Source organism: Hemiscyllium ocellatum, chromosome 10, assembly GCF_020745735.1.
Source record: "Hemiscyllium ocellatum isolate sHemOce1 chromosome 10, sHemOce1.pat.X.cur, whole genome shotgun sequence".
Taxonomy (NCBI): Eukaryota; Metazoa; Chordata; class Chondrichthyes; order Orectolobiformes; family Hemiscylliidae; genus Hemiscyllium; species Hemiscyllium ocellatum.
The window spans coordinates 34,534,286-34,553,601 of NC_083410.1; the positions used below are offsets into that span (position 1 = coordinate 34,534,286).

The 19,316-nt window shown below is 39.4% G+C and overlaps 1 protein-coding gene across 2 annotated transcripts in view; it reads right to left on the reverse strand.

Annotated features, from left to right (window-relative positions):
* pigf (phosphatidylinositol glycan anchor biosynthesis, class F) overlaps nucleotides 1-19,316 on the reverse strand; it is a 69,528-nt gene that overhangs the window by 1,630 nt on the left and 48,582 nt on the right. The window lies entirely within an intron of this gene.

Here is a 19,316-nt window from a genome sequence, read left to right on the forward strand (position 1 = left end):
TAGACTCATTAACTTGAATTGTAGGAAGTTACAAAGGTCATCAGGACCAAATAAGCTGACTGTTAATCTACACAAAATACCACTTAACCATTTTCATTAACACTCAATCCATTCCCAGAAATCTATAGAATGGACTCTAATTCAAAGTTAAATATGTAAATTTTTAAAATAACACTCCACTTCCTAATTTCAAAGCATATGACCTGCCATGTACTTGGTTCAGTTTAATCAGTTCCTATCCATTCTTTCTTAAATTGAGTAGCTAATAAATTTCTCATTCTCCAAAAATACCCTAATCCCATAAAATGGTGGTATATCTCATCAAGACATTTCGTTTCATTTTATTTTAAAATATTGCCTGGCCATGTGATTGACCAGTCAATTTTAATGCTGAGAATGGAAAGCTTTTAACAATCTGTTCTTGGGATATGGGCGAGTGACCAGGGCCTATTTACTACCTCACCCTGGTTGCCCAAGTTGGTGATGATGGGCCTTCTCTAGGCAGTGTAGTCATTGTGGTGAGGGTGAAAACGTCAGGATAAATATTCAGTACTTAAAAGATAGTGTGCATTTTGGAACATGATGTTATTTCCAAAACAATACTGCTCATAGAGCAATGACTAGCCTTTGATAATAGTCCTCTACGATATGACAGAGCTCAACAAAATGTTCGTGCTGTTATTGGTTTAGCTCTAACCTACTGAGGACTTGTTCAGCAGAAGAGGAAGAATCAAATTGCTAGATCATTATTTTTTTGTAAAAAAAATACACTACGCCTCAGACTACCCACAGCTGCACAGAATCCTGTGGTTCCTGCTGGTTTAAAAATAAGTAATTCACAGTAACCTGGAGAAATCCCCTATTGCAGTAATGCTACTTATATAGCAGAAGTTTCACTGCAAATGACACTGTACAGTCAATACCAAATTTCAAAACTAAAATGCTTCAGAAAAATAAACTTTCATTTCATAAAACTTTTCATTTTTCAAGGGTGACAGATTGAAATGTTTTAACTTAAATAACATTAAAGTTAACATTTAACTGGTTTGTTCCCCCCCTACTTATTCTTTTGTCCTCTTACCTATCTAGGTCCTTTGTAAATAACATTCGGGCAGTGGTTGGAAAGTCAGTTTGAAAGACTGGACAAGAAAATTAGTCAAAATGACTACATTCAGTCATAAAATTTCGAGGCCCAACAAATTCGTTCCTCACCCCTTGTGACTTCAAACAACCGAGATAAGTTAGCAGCTGTGCTCAAAGGGTTAAATTTGCATACTTCGGCATCTAAAATTCAATAGGACGATTTGAAATTTCAAAAGCATTGAATAGTTACAGGATGTGGAGCAGATTCAGTCCATTACACCTGTGCTTTTGCAAGAACAACTGTGTAAGTCCCACTCCAACCTAACCTTTATCCAGAGCACATTTTACAGGCCAGCTGTTTACCAAATGCATTTTTACGAGCCACAATTGAATTTATGCCAACTACACATGAAGGTAATGTATTCCAGATCCTAGCCAGTCAGTGTAGAAGAAAAAGTTGGTCCTCCTACTGCTATTGTGACCAATTCTGTGACAGTTATGCCTAATTTCTATATCCAGCTGGCTTGCTAGCCTAGTGGTAAAAGGCACTTGTGTAGTCCTAAGCCAGAGCTGCTATAATTGGTCTGAGTCCCAAGCTCAGAGTGAGTAAGAGATGTTTCTATTCCTGATCATGTCTTGTGACTCCGCTGGAAAATGTGGATGTCAAGATCAGCCATGTCTAGCCTGCGATACAATTCATGGTTGAGAAACTTCAGGGCAGCGCAAGTACATTAACTTAGGTAATGTACAGGAAGACTGCTTTTAACAGACCAAATCTATCTAATAGTCAGCACCTGCACATGAGAAAAATCAGCTCATTGGAAAAAAGCACTGGACAGATGAATCTAGCTGTCACTGAACCAGGAGGATCCCACATGAAATCAATTTATATAGTCTCAAGCCAGTTTCCTGGTAGGTGCACAGTCACTGCATAAAAGCTGCTTAAATTAGTTATAAAAACAGCTAGTTTAGGAAATGGGAAAAACCCATACTGATTTAAGAGATATGCCAGGGGAATTGTCTGAGGCACATTTTAGGAAAGTGTACACTGCATCTATATTTGTTGTTCTACAAATAAAAATTATGTTTATTTACTTTAAAAATAAAAAATAAATCACCCTGTTTGTGTTTCATCTTGTCCAAATGTTGCTTTAAAACAAAAATTCTGTAAACAAATCAAATACTGTATTCGCAAAACCTGCCCCTCATGATTCAAAATAGGACATGATGAAAATAACTTGCTTCCTTTTTCCTTCAGGAATCTACATACCCTGTGTGCACTCAAACTTTGGATGGCCTTTTGACAAGTAACTGGCATTTTGAGTATTGATTTAATCCCACGATTTATCTTTTAATCTAAATTTTTATGACAAATGTTTGTCTATCCATTCTTTTTGAGGTAGTTAGAGAAGAGAGAAAGATAAAAAGAGTGAGTATATTTTTGTGTCGATTTGCCAGCTTGTTATACATTACCCAGCCTGTTGCCAATATTTAATCATTTCCTCATATCTAAATTATTCACACATTTTAAAAGGATCTAGATTATGTTGCTTTCTAAACTTTGTCAAAAGCCAAATAAAGTGATATACAGTTAATGCTAAAGATCAATAAGAAGTGAATGAATTTTCAACATTTACTTTTGATATTATAGAATCCATCATTACATCTAATATTTACACTTTTTTTTCCTGAAGTCACTAAGGAAATATGCATTGCTACCTGGGACAGCAGTAATTGTCCTGGAGGTGTTAGTAAACTGCCTCTTGAACCACTGCAGTTCATTTCGTGTAGGTACAGCCCCAAAGCCATTAGCGAGGGAGTTCCAAGATTTTGAATGAGCAAAACTGTAGCAAGGTGACAATATTTCCAAGTCAGGATGGTGAGTGGCTTGGAGGGGAACTTGCATATCATGGTGTTCCCAGCTGTCTGCTGTCCATGTCTTCCTAAATATTAGTCCTTATGGGCTTGCAAGATGCCATGAAAAGGCCCTTGGTTGAATTTCTGCAGTGCAACTTGCAGATGGCACATACTACAACAATTGAGGGTTAGCATTGGACTGAGTAAATCTTTGTAGATGTGGTCTCAATCAAGTGAGCTGGTTTGCCCTAGACGGTGTCAAGTGTTTTTGAGTGATGAAACTGCACTAATCCAGGGAGGTGGGGAGTAACTCTGCACACTCCTCACCTGTGTCTGGTGTCAGGAGGTATGTTACTTGCTGAAAGATTACAAGCCTTTGATCTTCTCTTGTAGATACAGTACTTATACAATTAGGAGAAAGTGAGGACTGCAGATGCTAGAGACCAGAGTTGAAAAAATGTGGTGCTGGAAGGCCAGGCAGCAGCCGAGGAGCAGGAGAATCGACATTTTGGGCATAAGCCCTTATACGATTAGTTTAGTTCAGTTTCTAGTTAATGGTCACTCCAGGATTTTGACAGTGGGGGAATTCAGTGATGGTGGTGCCATTGAATGACAAGAGGCAATAGTTCAATTCTCTGTTGGAGATGGTCATTCCCTGGTACTGAGTGTTGAAAATATTACTTGCCACTTGTTAGCCCAAGTCCTGAATATAATCCAGTTCTTGCTGTACTTAGACATTAATTGCTTAAGTATCTAGGCCACAAATTATGCTGAATATTGTGTAGTCATCAGCAAACTTCCCCATCCCAATTTCTGACCTTAGGATGGCTAGAAAGTCATGGAAGAAACCACTAAAAATGGATCCTGAGGAACTCATGCAGAGATGGCCTGGAGCAGACGTTAGATTAGATTCCCCAAGTGTGGAAACAGGACCTTTGGCCTAAAAGTCCACACCGACCCTCAGAGGGACATGACCCTCTCTCACTAATACCCTTACATACAGATAAGGAAGGACACCACTTCGACTGGGACAACACATCCATCCTAGGACAAGCCAAACAGACACACGCACAAGAATTCCTAGAAGCATGGCATTCCAACCGGAACTCTATCAACAAACACATTGATTTGGATCCCATTTACCACTTCCTGAGAAAAAGAACAGAAAATGACATCACCAACCATATAAATAGAAAGCAGGAATCATCAGCAGTGCTTCGTCTGAAGGATGACTGAAGATGTTACCTGGTATGGTGATGAAACATCTGAAAATGAACCTTCCAGCTCAGTGGGTAAACTTACATCCATTCCCCTACCCTATATTTACCCATGACTAATGCATCTAACACTATGGGCAATTTAGCATGGCTAATTCACCTAACCTTTGGATTGTGGGAAGAAAGCAGAGCACCCAGAGGAAACCCATGAAGACATGGGGAAAATGTGCAAACTCCACACAGACAGCCGCCTGAGGCAGGAATTGAACCCAGGTCCCTGGCACTGTGAAGCAGCAGTGCTAACCGCTGAGCCACCGTGCCACCCATATTGTGCTAATATGACTGATCTCCAATAACCTCAACCATTTGCTTGTGTCCTAGATATGACTGACTATTTTTTTCCATATTCCCACTGAACCCAGTTTTGCTAGAACTGCTTGATACACGTGTCAACTGCAGCTTTGATGTCAAAGGCAGCCACTCTTATCTCACCTCATGAATTCAGCATTCTTTCATGTTTGGACAAAGGCTGCAATGAGGTCAGGAGCTGAGTGGCTCCGGCATAACCCAAACTGAGCAGTGAGCAATTTATTGCTAAGTAAGTGCTGCTTGAGAGCAGTGCTAATGGTACCTTCCACCACTTCACAGATAACCAAGAGGAAACTAATGGGATAGTAATTGGCTGGGTTCAGTTATCCTGGTTTATGGGAAATTTTACACAAGTCTGGGTAGATGCCAGTGTTGTAGCTGCACTGGAACAACTTGGCTAGGATTGCAGCATATGAAAAGACCTTATGAAAAACATGGCTAAAATAGTTTATGCATCCTTAAACTGCCCTGAGGCATATCTGACTCCTTGATCTATCTAGCTCATAATTTTATTTTGTCAACTCTTTTTTTTGAAAAACAATTAAATCATACCCTAATCTTCCTCCTTCCTTTGTCCACCAATGTACTGTAGCTCTTGCTGTGATGTTTCAAAGCAAGGGCACAATCTCAGAATAAAGGTAATGACATTGACTGAAATGAGGAATCACCTTCACCCAGGAGGGTGGTGAATCTTTGACATTGTCTATGACAGAAGCTTTGGAAGCTCAGGTCATTAAATAAGTTCAACACAGTGACTGATAATTTCTCGTTTCTAACAATATTAATGGATAAGGAATAGTGTAGGAACATGGCATTGAGGTAGATGATAAGCCAAGGTAGAGCAGGCTTAAGCAGCTGAATGGGCTACTCCTCCTATTATGTTATCAACACATCCTGACATAAAATTTACATGATATCCCACTAGTTAATTAGCTGGCCACTTAAGTCATTATCGTTTCTTGCATATTGATCTTTGATATTTTTATCTCGTCAGATAGCTCAGCAGGAAAATTTATGACTGGAAATATCTCTCATAATATTTGAGATACCCAATCATGAAGAGTTTTTCAACAATCATAGGTACGTGGGCCATGAAAGAGAAATGGGGTAGCAAGTTTGCTTCTCATTGCAGTCTGCAGAACACAAGTGAATTTACTGCACAATTATTGTGTACAGTATGTGATGAACTATACAGGGTGTAGTTTCAATTTGCTGGATTTTATTGGCTGGTGGAAAGTAAAGTGTCAGATTTGTCTTTGGAATGTGAACTGGATCAAATAAAGTTTGATATTTTCTCATCTGAAGAATTGATCACACAGACACAAATGCAGACAACAATGGTTTAGGGTCTCAGGGCCTGTAACATGTTTTAAGTTTCAGGTGTCCAAATATGTTCAGCAGAAGAAAGGACGTAAAGACAACCACAGCATTCAAGAACACCTACACTGATCTGAAAAATGAAAGTTGCAAATATTTACTTAAGCAATTTTAAAAGCACAGTTTATCTAAACATACATGTAGCTTATTTATTAAGAATTCATGTTTGATTTACTTACACGCTATGAGGAAATGTGAAAGTGTCATGTAATCAGTTTAACTGAAAACTAGTGCCAAGATAAAATTAGCATCTGCTTTTCTTTAAAACAATCTTGCTAGTATAACAGTATCCTTCACTGGATCTACCATACTTCTAATATGCACCTAAATAACTATTAAATTCCCAAACTTGCCAGAAATTTAGAAACCAGCATCTTGAGCTATTTTGATGGATTTAGATATTCTGCAAGCAGCTTGCAAATAAAACTATTGGCAGGACATTAATCAAGTAGCAAAGTTTAACACTAAATTTTCAACTGAAATACTTTATGAGCTGGTTTCTCGTTAGGAAGTTTGCTCCTTGTGTTAAAAAATCGATTCTTATGAACTGGAGTGAGAACATTGTCCAATGAGGAGAGTCTGTCCAAAATGGATCTTTATTCTCTGGAGTTTAAAAGAGTAAGAGGTGATCTCACTGAAACAAAAGGTTTTTAAAACGAACCTGACAGAATAGATTCGGAGAGACTGAAGCCTCTGTGATATCTAGAACACAGATGCATAGTCTCAGGCGCTTGGAAGACGGAGATGGGCATTCTTTTTCATTCAAAAGGTTGGTGAACGAGTTTCTACTGTCATATACATTTAAAGTTTCAGTAAGACAGAGTCTTACCTTCTCAGGGAGTCAAGGGAGGAGGTGGGGAAGAGGAATTAAAACCAATGATCAATGATCTTGTGAATGGTAGAGCACACTCAGGGAGCTGTATGGTTTAATCCTGCTCATATCTCTTAGGTTGTATGGTCTGTTTGTTTTTCTTTAAAGAAATCAATCTAATGCATTGCTAATGCAAGACAAGATAAGGCTAGGAGCAAATGAACAAAGTGCTTTTAACATCGATCAGTTTATGGGAACTTTTCACCTATATCCATTGTCTCATGCACATTTACTTCTGCAACGTTTTTAAAGACTGCAATCCAATTGTCAAAAATCTACAAAAGGGGATAACTGTTCAGTTCCTCTCTGGTATGATGTGTACACTTAAGCAATACTAAATACACAAATTGGTCAGATTTATACTTCCTGCTAGAGGCTTGCAGCCCCAGAAGCAAGACTTCTTCATTTTTGTAAAAAATATTGTTCAGCAAAATTACTAATAAATAAACGAGAACAGTTTTCTTTCCAAGACCTGACATCCTACTATCCTTCCCCCACCCCGTTCTATATTAATATCACAATGTACATTTTCACACCCCTGTTTGAAAGCATTCAGCACTCAATTCCAGACAGTGACAGTGTTTCTCAGCTCCCCTCAGTTTTCATAGCAACTCTGAAACAAGCCACATTAACATTTTAGAGTGGGGGAAGAAAAAGGAGTATGGCCTTAGGGCAGCACGGTGGTTCAGTGGTTAGCACTTCTGCCTCACAACACCAAGGACCCAGGTTTGATTCCCATATGTGTGGAGTTTGCACATTCTCCCAGTGTCTGCGTGGGTTTCCTCCTAGTGCTCCAGCTTCCTCCCACGGTCCAAAGATGTGCAGATCAGGTGAATTGGCCATGCTAAATTGCCCATAGTGTTAGGTGCATTAGGGGAATGGGTCTGCGTGGGTTACTCCTCAGGGTGGACTTGCTGGGTCGAAAGGCCTGTAGGGAATCTAAAAGTGTTAAACTAAAATTGCAGACGTTGACAGTCAAGTTACTTAATCTTCAAATTTCCTGTTAGCTTGGTCAAAAAGATGGGGTCAGGCACTGCAGTATATAAAAAAAATGGAAGTGCTATTGTAGTCTCAGATGTTCTTTTTCCCCATCTGGTCTTGCAAGGAAACTAGAAGAGTGCTTTTGGTTTGGCACATAAGTGCAGTACTGTGTATTACAGTCAAGAAGCATGCTCTGTCATATGGTTCAATTATGGTTTATAAACTGCTGGTCGATTCCTTATAAAAATGTCATCGTTAAATGAGGCAATAGCAGTGTTTACCAAGCCCAGGAAGGAGGAAATAGCTGATCATGCATTGGCAGAGAACATGCTGATCCAAAAGACAGCTTGATTGACTGAACCTTCAAGTACACAAGTGGAACAAGTTTAAGGTGGAGTCATTAATTTAGAACTGTCTAGTAGAGAACACTATTCTGGTTCACAGTGCACTAGAGGGTGGGGTTCACCTTATGAGGACGGTGGAAATCTCAATATCAGTTGAAATAGAACAATATAGAAAATGACCAGAAAGCTCCAGTAGTCCAAAAACAAACTACACTAACCATTAAGTATTAGCATTATTAAGAAACTTAAGTTATTCAATAGCTTTGTATTGTCAGCCTTGGCTTTAGTGTTAGTTCTCTTCACTGTACTGGAAAGTTAGTTAGGGAAAATTCAAGTTTCCTTCCAGAAACTAAAGCATATATTACACACTAATATTGATACGTGCCACAATATCAGCACCTCTACCCTAGAGTTGTGACTTTAAGCAAAAGGACTCTCTGCCTTCTAATCTGGCTCAAACATATTATAATGGCCCTTTTGAGGAAGAGGAGCAAGAGAGTACCATTTGAAAAATTATTATAGCCAACATTTATCCCTGAATAAACTACTTTCTAGTATTGATCTCATTGCTCTACAGGAAAGCATGCTGCTGCAGTGGCCTCAAATACAGCAGTGATTGTATTTCTAACAACTTAATTTGCTACATTTAACTTTGGGATGCACCATATAAATGCTTGTTCATTCCTTCAAAAATGTAATTGGAAGATGTTTCATTTAGGGTCTAACCCAAAGAATTTTGTGACAAAAGTTCCAACCGAAGAAGATGCCATTAACAGAACCAGTCAACTGTACTTTGGTTAAAAGCCAAAATATATAAAGATCAGACAGAGAATCTCGTCCCACAAATGAAAACGTATCTTAGCCTATCTTAACAATCAACTTTTGTCATGGCCAGAAGCAATGGATGGCTATAACACTAAGTGACCAAACAGTAAAACACACTCAGACAGAAAGAGTGATCTAAAAAGGGCAAAGTGGGACTTCTGACAAATCCTCATTTTTATTAAAGATTACAAACATCTGTCTGAAAAATTTTTTAAAAATTAAATACTGGAATCAGAATTACAGTGAGGGTTGGTAGGGTGCTGGTAATAAAAATAGGGCTGGAATTTATTCCACTCAGAAGGAAGAACTGAATTCAGAACAATCAAGATTGTTTCAGGAAAGCCTTAACTAACTTAAAAGAAAATGTGACATGCTGGCATAGCTAGCAGCCTGAAGCAGCAATTCAAAGACAAGATTATTTTTGAAGTAACTTGCCCCAGAGGTGCCTGGGAGTGAACATGATGCAAGACACAGTGTAAACCCATCCTGCTGACCAGGCAGCTACAGAAAGGATTGGATCTCCCCAACTCTAAAATTAAAAATATAAAGTTCCCTTCCCCCACTGCTGGACTGACACTCAGCTAGCATGTTAACAACCGCATCGGTCACTTGTGCCACCAACCTGAGCAGTTCTAGAAGGAAAAATTTGCCCCACTGGTGACTTAACCCTGCTGTCAATCAAAACCATATGCCTTACTGATAGTCCCCCGCAGCCTCCTCCCTTAAAACTGCCAACAACTGAAGAAATGGAAAGGCGCTCAAACATTTATGTTAAATCAAAGAACATAAACCTACAAGATAAGAACCCATGGTGCTGGAGGTAGTATTGGGGTATGGACGATTGGTTAACTAATTGAAAGCAGAGAATTGGAATAAAGGGAGCCATTTTCAGGATGCAACTTGCAAATAGTGGAATGCCACAGCAATAGTTATTTACCATATATACTAGTGATTTAGATAAAAGAAGTGAATGTATTATCATCATGTTTTTAGATAACAGAAAAATAGGTGGGAAGGCAAGTGGTGAGAATGACAGAGCATATACAAAAGCAATATAGGCAGATTAAATGCAAGGATAAAACTGGCAGATGGAATATAATGTAAAAATATATGAAACTATGCCCTTTGGGAGGAAGGATAAAGGAAAGCCGCAGAGATGCAGGGGTCCTTGTGCATAAATCGCAAAAAGCTAGCATTTAAGCATATACTGGAAGGTAAATGGAATGGTGGCCCCTATTTCAAAGTGAATGGGTGATAAAAATAGCTAAGTCTTGCTGAAATTATACAAGGCACTAGTTAGACAACACCTAGAACACTGAATAGTTTTGGACCTCTTACCTAAGGAGAGATAAACTGATATAGGAGACAATTTGGAGAAGGTGAATTATGTTAATTCCAGTTACAGAAGGACTTTTTTTTGGAGTAGACTGGAACTGTATGCATTGGAGTTCAGAGCGAGAGGTGACCTTATTGAAACATACAAGATTCTTACAAGGTTTGACAGGGTAGATGCTTAGAAATTGCTTCTCCTTGTGGAAGGGTATAGGACCAGAGAACAAAATTGCAAAGCATGTGGTGGCCCACTTAAGACAGTGACAAGGAGGAATTTCTTCTCTCAGAAGGGTGTACATCTGTGGAATTTTTTTCTGCAGAAGATAGGTCATTAAGTGTCGTCAACACGGATAAAGATTTAATGAACAAAGGAACCAAGAGTTATAGAGAAAAGGCAAGAAGTAGAGCTGAGGATGATCAAATCAGTCATGGTTTCAGTGCATGGCAGTGCAGAGTCAATTGCCCAAATGATCCACTTCTGCTCCTAAACTTATGACTGTATAGTCTCTTGTTGTTCTACTTGTATTACCTTCTGTGTAAGCGGAGTGCAAGGCTGGCCACCATTAAAGCCTCAGGATCTCTGCCCCTATGAAGTAACTCTCAGTGAAACAGACACGAGAAGCCAAGACAGGCTTGACCAGAAGTAGGGAGTAGCCTTGAATAACAATGAAGCTCAAGCATGAAATTTCAAAAGCTCACCGAGAATACTCAGATAATCAAACTGCAAATTATTCATCAATTGCACAACTTTGACGTAGCAATGCATTAGATAGAGTATTTGGAATTCACAAAAAAAAATGCTGAAATGCAGATCGATTCCCTTTATCTAGAGCACTCTCAGGAATTTCCGAGAACTGGGTTCAGCACTGGACATGAGATTGAAACATACTCCTTAGATTGAAACAACAGCAAGTCCATTTGTTGGCTCACCCTACTCTGACACTGAACCAGACTGTGCTAATTTCCATGTACCTACATTAGTTCTATGGTCCTTAGTTAACAAAAATACAATTTATTTCAGTTTTGAAATTTTCAGTTAGCCTAGCTTCAGCATCTTTGTGTTTTTGGGATGGGGGTGAGGGAATTCAAAAAGAAAATGTTCTAAATTCTTACTAACTTTTCTTTGGAGGATGGTTTCCTGACATCATCCTTGTATAGATTAGATCTCAGAGTTCTGCCTTTATCTGGACTCCCAATGCCAGAAGAAACAGCTTCTCTCGACCAACTTATTAATTCCCTTTATTACCTGAAACACCTTAATTCGATCATCCCTGGGAATACAAAACAGAATCTGCTACCGATACTCAAATTTAACCATTTTTACTCAAAATATAGTTGTTGCACCTCTCAAAAGGCCAATATAAGTTACCTAGGAGCTGAATCTGGAACTGAACTTAGATGACATGAAATCTCAATTGCCATGCCTTTGTGTTCCTGCAACCCTTTAGTTAAGGCCAATGGAATATTGGCCTTTTAAAATACTTCTGCACTCCTCCAATGGCTTTTAGTGAATTCTATATGAGGAGAGATTATATCAACACATACTTCAGAAGAACAGCAATTTTTAATTCATGGGGCATTGAAGGTGGAGGAGGCACTTTTAGGAGTTGTGGTGAGACACTAGCGGTAGAATGCATGGTCTCATTCACTCTCGACAGGCATGGCATTTTGATCATTTCTTCAATTTAGCTTCTGATGACCCCAGAGCTGGAAGATTTCTCATTGGAAAATGAATGTCAAGAGGAGACGGTTAGGCTCTTTATTGCTGGAGATGATCAGTGCTGGTCACTTGGGAGGCATGGATGTTGTCAGCATTTCTTATGACTCTATGACTACGACCTGTGGAAATGTATTGACCCCATCTTCCTCCAAAGTTGTGACGTGGAGATGCCGGAGTTGGACGGGGCTGGATGAAGTCAGACGACACCAGGTCATAGTCCAACATGTTTATTTAAAATCACCATCTTTTTTAGCGCTGCTGCTTTGTCAGGTGAAGATTTCACCTGGGAGGAAACCAGATCATCTGGAGAAAACCTATGCAGACATGGGAAGAATGTGCACACTCCACAGGAAGAAGAAAAGGCTGAAACATTAACTTGATTTCTTGTTTGACAAATACTGCCAGACCTGTTGAGTATAGCCAGCATTTTCTGTTTTTCTTAGTTGAGCTATATTTTCAATGCAAATGACCTGTGCTTTAAATGATCAGTTTGAAGACTCTATTGTTCTTCCACACAATTTTATTTACTGAAATGTTTGGTGGTGAGGGTGTATTGTTTAATTGTTTAGGAATAAGTAAAAGTTTCTTTCTGGACATATCATCCAGGCACTTGTTACTTCAATATTCTGTGGCATTTCTTGTGGTTTCAAACTGAATTCTGGGCCCATCTTGAAATTAGTTTTGTACATTCATACACTATCACTTCTGCTTCTTACTTAAACTGTTTAATTTTCAGTCAAGATTTACTGAATTCCTTGTTCTGATTCTCATCTGCTAATCCTTGCTGTAAGTTGTATGTAGTCTTTAAAAACACAAGGGACTGCACTCTGTTAAAAATCAAACAACCTTTCTGATACCAACCTGAAAACTAATTAGCTCTGTGTAAGGCAGATGGCTGCCAATACATGCATACTCAAACATCAGTTATTGCTTTTAAGTAGGGGATCAAATTGGAGACAACTGGGTAAGCAGGGAAAAAAGTGAAACACTAAATTTTGTGCTCCACTGTATATATCCTTACAGCTCTTTTGCAAAGACATCAACTCGTTATGCAAATTAAATTGTCCATCATTGACTCAAAGTCAGAGTTGTACAGTATAGAAACAGACCCATCGGTCTAACTCGTCCATGCTAAGCAGATACATTAATCTAGTTCTATCTGCCAGCATTTGGCCCATATTCCTCTAAATCCTTCCTATTCATATATCCATCCAGATTCCTTTTAAAATTTGTAATTGTGCCAGCCTCACCACTTATTCTGGCAGTTCATTCCAGGCATGCCACCATCCTGTGGCTGAAAGAGTTGCCACTTGGATCCCTTTTAAATCTTTCTCTTCTCACCATAAACCTATGCCCTCTAGTTTTGGACTCCCTTCCTATGGGGAAAAGACACTGACTATTAATCCTACCCATGCCTGTCATGATTTTTAATCAACCTCTATAAGGCCACCCCTCAGCCTCCGACCCTCCAGGGAAAATAGCCCCAGCCTATTCAGCCTCTCCCTATAGCTCAAAACTTCCAACATCCTTGTAAAACTTTTCTGAACTCCTTCAAGTTTAGTTGCATTTTACAAAAAAGAATCTTGTCATGCCTAGAAAACAATTGCATTACTATTTGATAAACACTAACAAAAATACCAGTATATAAATAGCATTTTAACACCACAAGGTCTCTTGGTATTACATGGCCTGAAGCACAGTTGCTGTTGTAATGTAAGATACATCGCAGCCAGTTACAGACATCAAGCGTCCACAGGCAGCAATGGGATAATAACCACAACATCAGTGAATAACCGATAAATAACTGTGGCATTAAATCTGCAACACAGCCTGTTTGGAATCAAATATGTCTTTAAGTGGTTAAGCTATATTTATTGAGGAGCAAACACTTCTGAATTAGCCCTTCTCTTACACCATCTTGTCAGCAACAGTGTCTATGTGGGTTTCCTCCAGGTGCTCCAGTTTCCTTCCACAGTCCAAAGATGTACAGGTTAGGTGAATTGTCCATGCTAAATTGCCCATAGTGCTTCTGTATATGCAGTTTAGGTGCATTAGTCAGGGGAAATTAAAATAATAGGGGTCTGGTTGGGATATTCTTCAGAGAGTTAGTGTGGACTTGTTGGGCCAAATGGCCTGTTTCCACACTGTAGGGATTCTACTCTACTCTATAAAAGAAACACTTGCATTTGCCTAACCATTTTCTATAAAATATGGCAGAAAAGGCCAACCGTCTATCATTTGGATGCGACATACACATCCTGTCTGACCAATTAAATCTTCAATGATTTACTGCTCAGGACTAGTTTTTTGACAGTTAATGTAAGAGGACTTATGTAATGAAGTCACTAAATGGCAAAAGAAGCCTGAACAATAGTCACCTTTGGACTTAATTGTACTAAATAAAATGTCAGTAGGATTACTATGAAGTAGAATTAAAGCCACAAATCTCTCACAATGAAACATCATTACACTCCTCATTCGGCAAGGACAGCGAGGCAGTTCTACTCGCCCACTGCACGCGTGTCAATGGTTCGCAGATGGAAAGCATACGTTTGCTGAATGATTTGGAGATGCCGGTGTTGGACTGGGGTGTACAAAGTTAAAAGTCACACAATACCAGGTTATAGTCCAACAGGTTTAATTAGAAGCACACTAGCTTTCGGAACGACCTTTCGGAACCTTTCACAATCACCCGATGAAGGAGCGTCGCTCTGAAAGCTACTGCTTCCAGTTAAACCTGTTGGACTATAACCTGGTGTTGTGTGATTTTTAATTTTGCTGAATGAGGTTGTAACTGCTCTTTTCTCAATCACTGTATGACTAGACAGAGCTCCATCTAGCAGTATGACAAAGAACTGCTGAAACCTGAGCTGCAAGAGAAGGACATGGGAAGGTGAGCAAGAGAAAATAACAGAGAAACAAACACACAAAGCACAAGTGGTCAGGTGGCAGCAGAAAAGTGGCAAGAACATTATATATAAAGCAAGGAAAATAGTCAAGTTGAGATACACACAGAACATAATGACTGCCAGGGTAAGCCAGGGCAGCACAGTGGCTCAATGGTTAGCACTGCTGCCTCACAGCACCAGAGTCCCAGGTTCGGATCCAGACTCGGGTGACTGTGTGGAGTTTGCACGTTCTCCCCATGTCTGTGAGAGTTTCCTCTCAGTCCAAAGATGTGCAGGTCAGGTGAATTGGCCGTTCTAAATTGCCTGTGGTGTCAGATGCATTTGTCAGAGGGAAATGGGTTTGGGTGGGTTACTGTTTGGAGGGTTGGTGTGGACTTGTGGGGAAACAGGCCCTTCGGCCCAACTGTAGGGAATCTAATCATCTAATCAATTGCCACCAAGCCACAATGAGAGAGAAAGCTGATGAGATGGCTCGGAGTCATTCACATGAAGCAAATAGGAAAGAGTTCAGGTGGATGCTCAAACATTTGGAGGTGCAGAAAAGGTAGCAGCCCATTGATAACTGAAGCTCCAGAAATGACGGAGGAAAGAAAGAAAAGCCAAAAACAAAGAGCTTGTGATTGCTGGCGCCATTGCAAGTCTCCCAAAATGGAACAGACATGTTTTAACTCATTTTTTAAGCATAACTTAAAAACACTTTAGGGGAATAGAGCAAGAAGAATATGAAGCTAGATTCAGTTACTCATGAGGTTTTGGAGATTAGGGGAGTGTAATTAGAAAACTGCGTGAATAATAGTATGAGCACTAGTTGGTTGATTTCTCATTTATGGAGAAGTTTAAGCAAGCTTCATCCAAATGGATTGTGGATCATGGGATGGCCACCAATGTTGGTTCAGTAATCTGCCCACTGCAAGCACAGATCTGTTGGTGGTGTGGGAACTAGACAGAGTAGTTGCCTTTATAGTCTTTGATAATATTTTCATTACAAGAGGTATATCGCGAGGACACGCAGTTTGAAAGCCTTGATAAAGAGTTATGAAAGAAAGTGGCATTTAACGAGTTGAAAAGAATCAGTCAAAATTGAATCAAATTAGAAATCGTGCCTGCAACACCTCAGACAAATATATACCCAGTGAATTCCTAATCTCAATTACATTTATGTGATGGAGTGCCACATACCATGTCCATAAACAATTAAAGATAATTCTCTAAAGGCCCTTCCTGTGTGTTCTCTCTCATAGACCGGAGCAGATAGTTCAGATTAATATTAGAGTATAGTATTGAGACTGTCACATGGTCTGCTAATGCTGTATTTTGGATGAGATGTTGAACCATGACCCCAACTGGTCTCTCGGGCAGATATAAACAATTTGATGAACAAAAAAAAAGTTATTTCTGATGTATTTCCCAATATTTATGCTTAAATCAACAATAATAAAGATTTCATAACTTTTCGCAAAGCTGATTTTGCCATCTTTCTCTGGGTAAATTTTCACTGCTGCATTTCCCCACATTAAAAGAGAGTGAAGTGACTACAGTTTTAAAATAATTATTTGTCGGTGAGGTACTTGGTGATATCCAAGCTCGCACTTGGGCCAAGAGGGACGAATCAAGGAAAAAGAATTAGAGGAAAAATGAATGAAAACATCTTAGAAATATAAATAGAAAACCAAAAGGTTTGTCAATAAAGACGTGAAAGAATGGTTACAAACAATGGAAACTGAAAAGAAAAAAAGTTTAAGATTAAGTTAATGAATCACAAAGTGTTCCAACTGTTACATATTGTTGAATAATGGTATGAGTGAGAATGTGGCAGGTTTTGCAGAGTTGTTTTTAAATAAAAGTGAGTGTCTTGGGAGTACTCATTTCCATAGGAATACTGGCCAGGAATTCTCATCAGCAAAGAATTTTATGTTGGTGTAACAGTTTCTGGAGTTTATTCAAGTTGTCAAAAACCATCAAGGCAGATATGCACACTAAGCAAAATTGTACAATATTAAAAAATTCCGCTTTGCTACTTTTTGAAAGCAACTAAAAACATCTGAAGTTTTCCCTTTTGTATTCAAAGTGGTCAAAGCTACAAATGCTACACTTTTCTTTTGTACAGCTCCAAAATGTGCCAGTTTCACTTTAGTCCCCTTCATTGAATCGATTTGAATTTTCCATTTCCTGCGTTATCCATCCTTGTTAATCCTTGGTATCTGGCATCTCAGTTAGGTTCTTGTTGCAAACGTAAGACTGGTTTAACAAGGGAAAAAAAATACTTGGAACTCTTGATGCAGAGTTTTGGTCTCATCACTGGAAGGATATTGTTACAATAGAAGGAATGCATCAAAGGTTCACAGACCTGTTCCTGGAGGGATTGGGACTATCCTCTGAAGAGAGATCGGGCAAGCTGGTCATGTATTCTCTAGAGTTTCAAAAGAATGAGAGATGATTTTGTTGAAACATGCAAAATTCTTCCAAGGATAGACAGGGCAGATGTAGGCAGGATGTTTTCCACAAGGGGAATCTAGAACCGGGGGCACAATTTGCAAAAAACGAATGATGCAACTTAGGGGCTGAGATGAGGAATTTAAAGAAAACTCAGAGGGTTCTTACTGCTTTGAAATTCTCTCCCACAGAGGGCTGGGAGGTTCAGTCTTTGAGTATGTTTAAGGTAGCAACGAACAGATTTCTGATTTACGCTGAGGTAGAGGGGTATGGGGAAAATGGATAAAAGACAGTGAAATGTTTGATCAGCCACAGAATGATGGGGGAGGCTCAATGGGCTGATAACACTCGAATAAAAGAGTTCTTAAGTGAATGGAGTATTCTAATCCTCTGTATCAAAGCTGTTTAATTAAAAATTGGCTTGTATTTACATAGAATTGTTCATGAACCCTCTTCGGGTCCCCAGCATCACAGATGCCGGTCTTCAGCCAATTCAGTTCACTTCACAATGCATCAAGAAATGGATGAAAGGACCCAATACTTCAAAAGCTATGGGCCCTGACAACATTTGCCAATAGTAGAGTCAGAGTCATCCAGTCATGCAGCATGGAAACTGACCCTTCGGTCCCACTGGTCTACACTGATCATGTTCCCAAACCAAATTAGTCCCACTTGCCTGCATTTGACCCACATCTTTCAAAAGCTTACCATTCATGTAATTATCCAAATGTATTTTAAATGTTATAATTTTAGTAAAGCCTTTGACAAGGTTCTGCAAGGTAAAGTTAGGCCACATGGATTTCAGGGTGAGCTTGCTAACTGGATACATAATTGGCTTAAGGCAGGACACAGTAATGGTAGAGGGTTGCTTTTTGAACTGGAGGCCTGTGACCAGCAGTGTTTCATAGGGATTGGCTCTGGGTCCTCTTTTGTTTGTCATTTATCTCAATGATTTGGTTGAGAACACAAAAGGCATGATTAGTAGGTTCGCGGACATCATCAAAATTGGTGGCATTGTTGAAAGTGAAGAAGGGTCTCTAAGAGTATAAAGCGATCTTGATCAAATGGGTCCATGGGCTGAAAAATGGCAGTTGGAATTCAATCTGGATAAATGTGAGGTATTGCATTTTGGGACAGCAAACAAGGCTTATCTAACCACAACAATTAATGTTAGAGCCTTGGGTAGTGTTGTAAAACAGAGGGACTTGGGTTGGAGGTACATAATTCTTTGAAGTTTGTGTCACAGAGTGTTGGTAGTTAAAAAGGCATTTGGTTCGCTTGCCTTCATTGCTCGGTCCTTTGAGTATCTGAGTTGGGAAGTCATGTTGAGCCTGTACAAGATATTGGTGAGGCCTCTTCTGGAATACGGTGTCCAGTTCTGGTCACCCAGTTATAGGAAGGATATTATTAGACTGGAGAGGGTTCAAAAGAGGTTTATCAGGACGTTGTAAGGTTTGAGTTAAAAAGAAGGACTGGTTAGGCTGAGATTTGTTTCATTTGAGTGTAGAAAGTTGAGAGGCGACCTGATAGAAGTTTATAAAATAACGAGGTATAGATAGAATAAATGATAGTTGTCCTTTCTCTAGCATAGGGATTTCAAGTCTAGGGGGCACATTTTTAAGGTGTGAGGAGAGAGACTTAAAAAGAACAAGAGGAATTTTTTTTTGTTTTACACAGGGGGTGGTTCATGTGTGCAATGAACTTCCTGAGGAAGTGGTGGATGTGGGTACAATTACATTGTTTAAAAGACATTTGGATTAATACACGAATAGGAAAGGTTTGGAGGGATATGGACCAGCAGCAGGCAGGTGGGACCAGTTTAGTTTGTGTTTATGTTTGACATGGACCAGTTGGACCGAAGGGTCTGTTTCTGTACTGTATGACTCTACGACTGTATTTAATATCACTCCTATCTTCTGATGTTCAACACAGACAACCTTGTTGATCTTTAAAGGGGCCCCTCATTCTCTCTCTACTTGCTCTTTATGTACTCTTTGG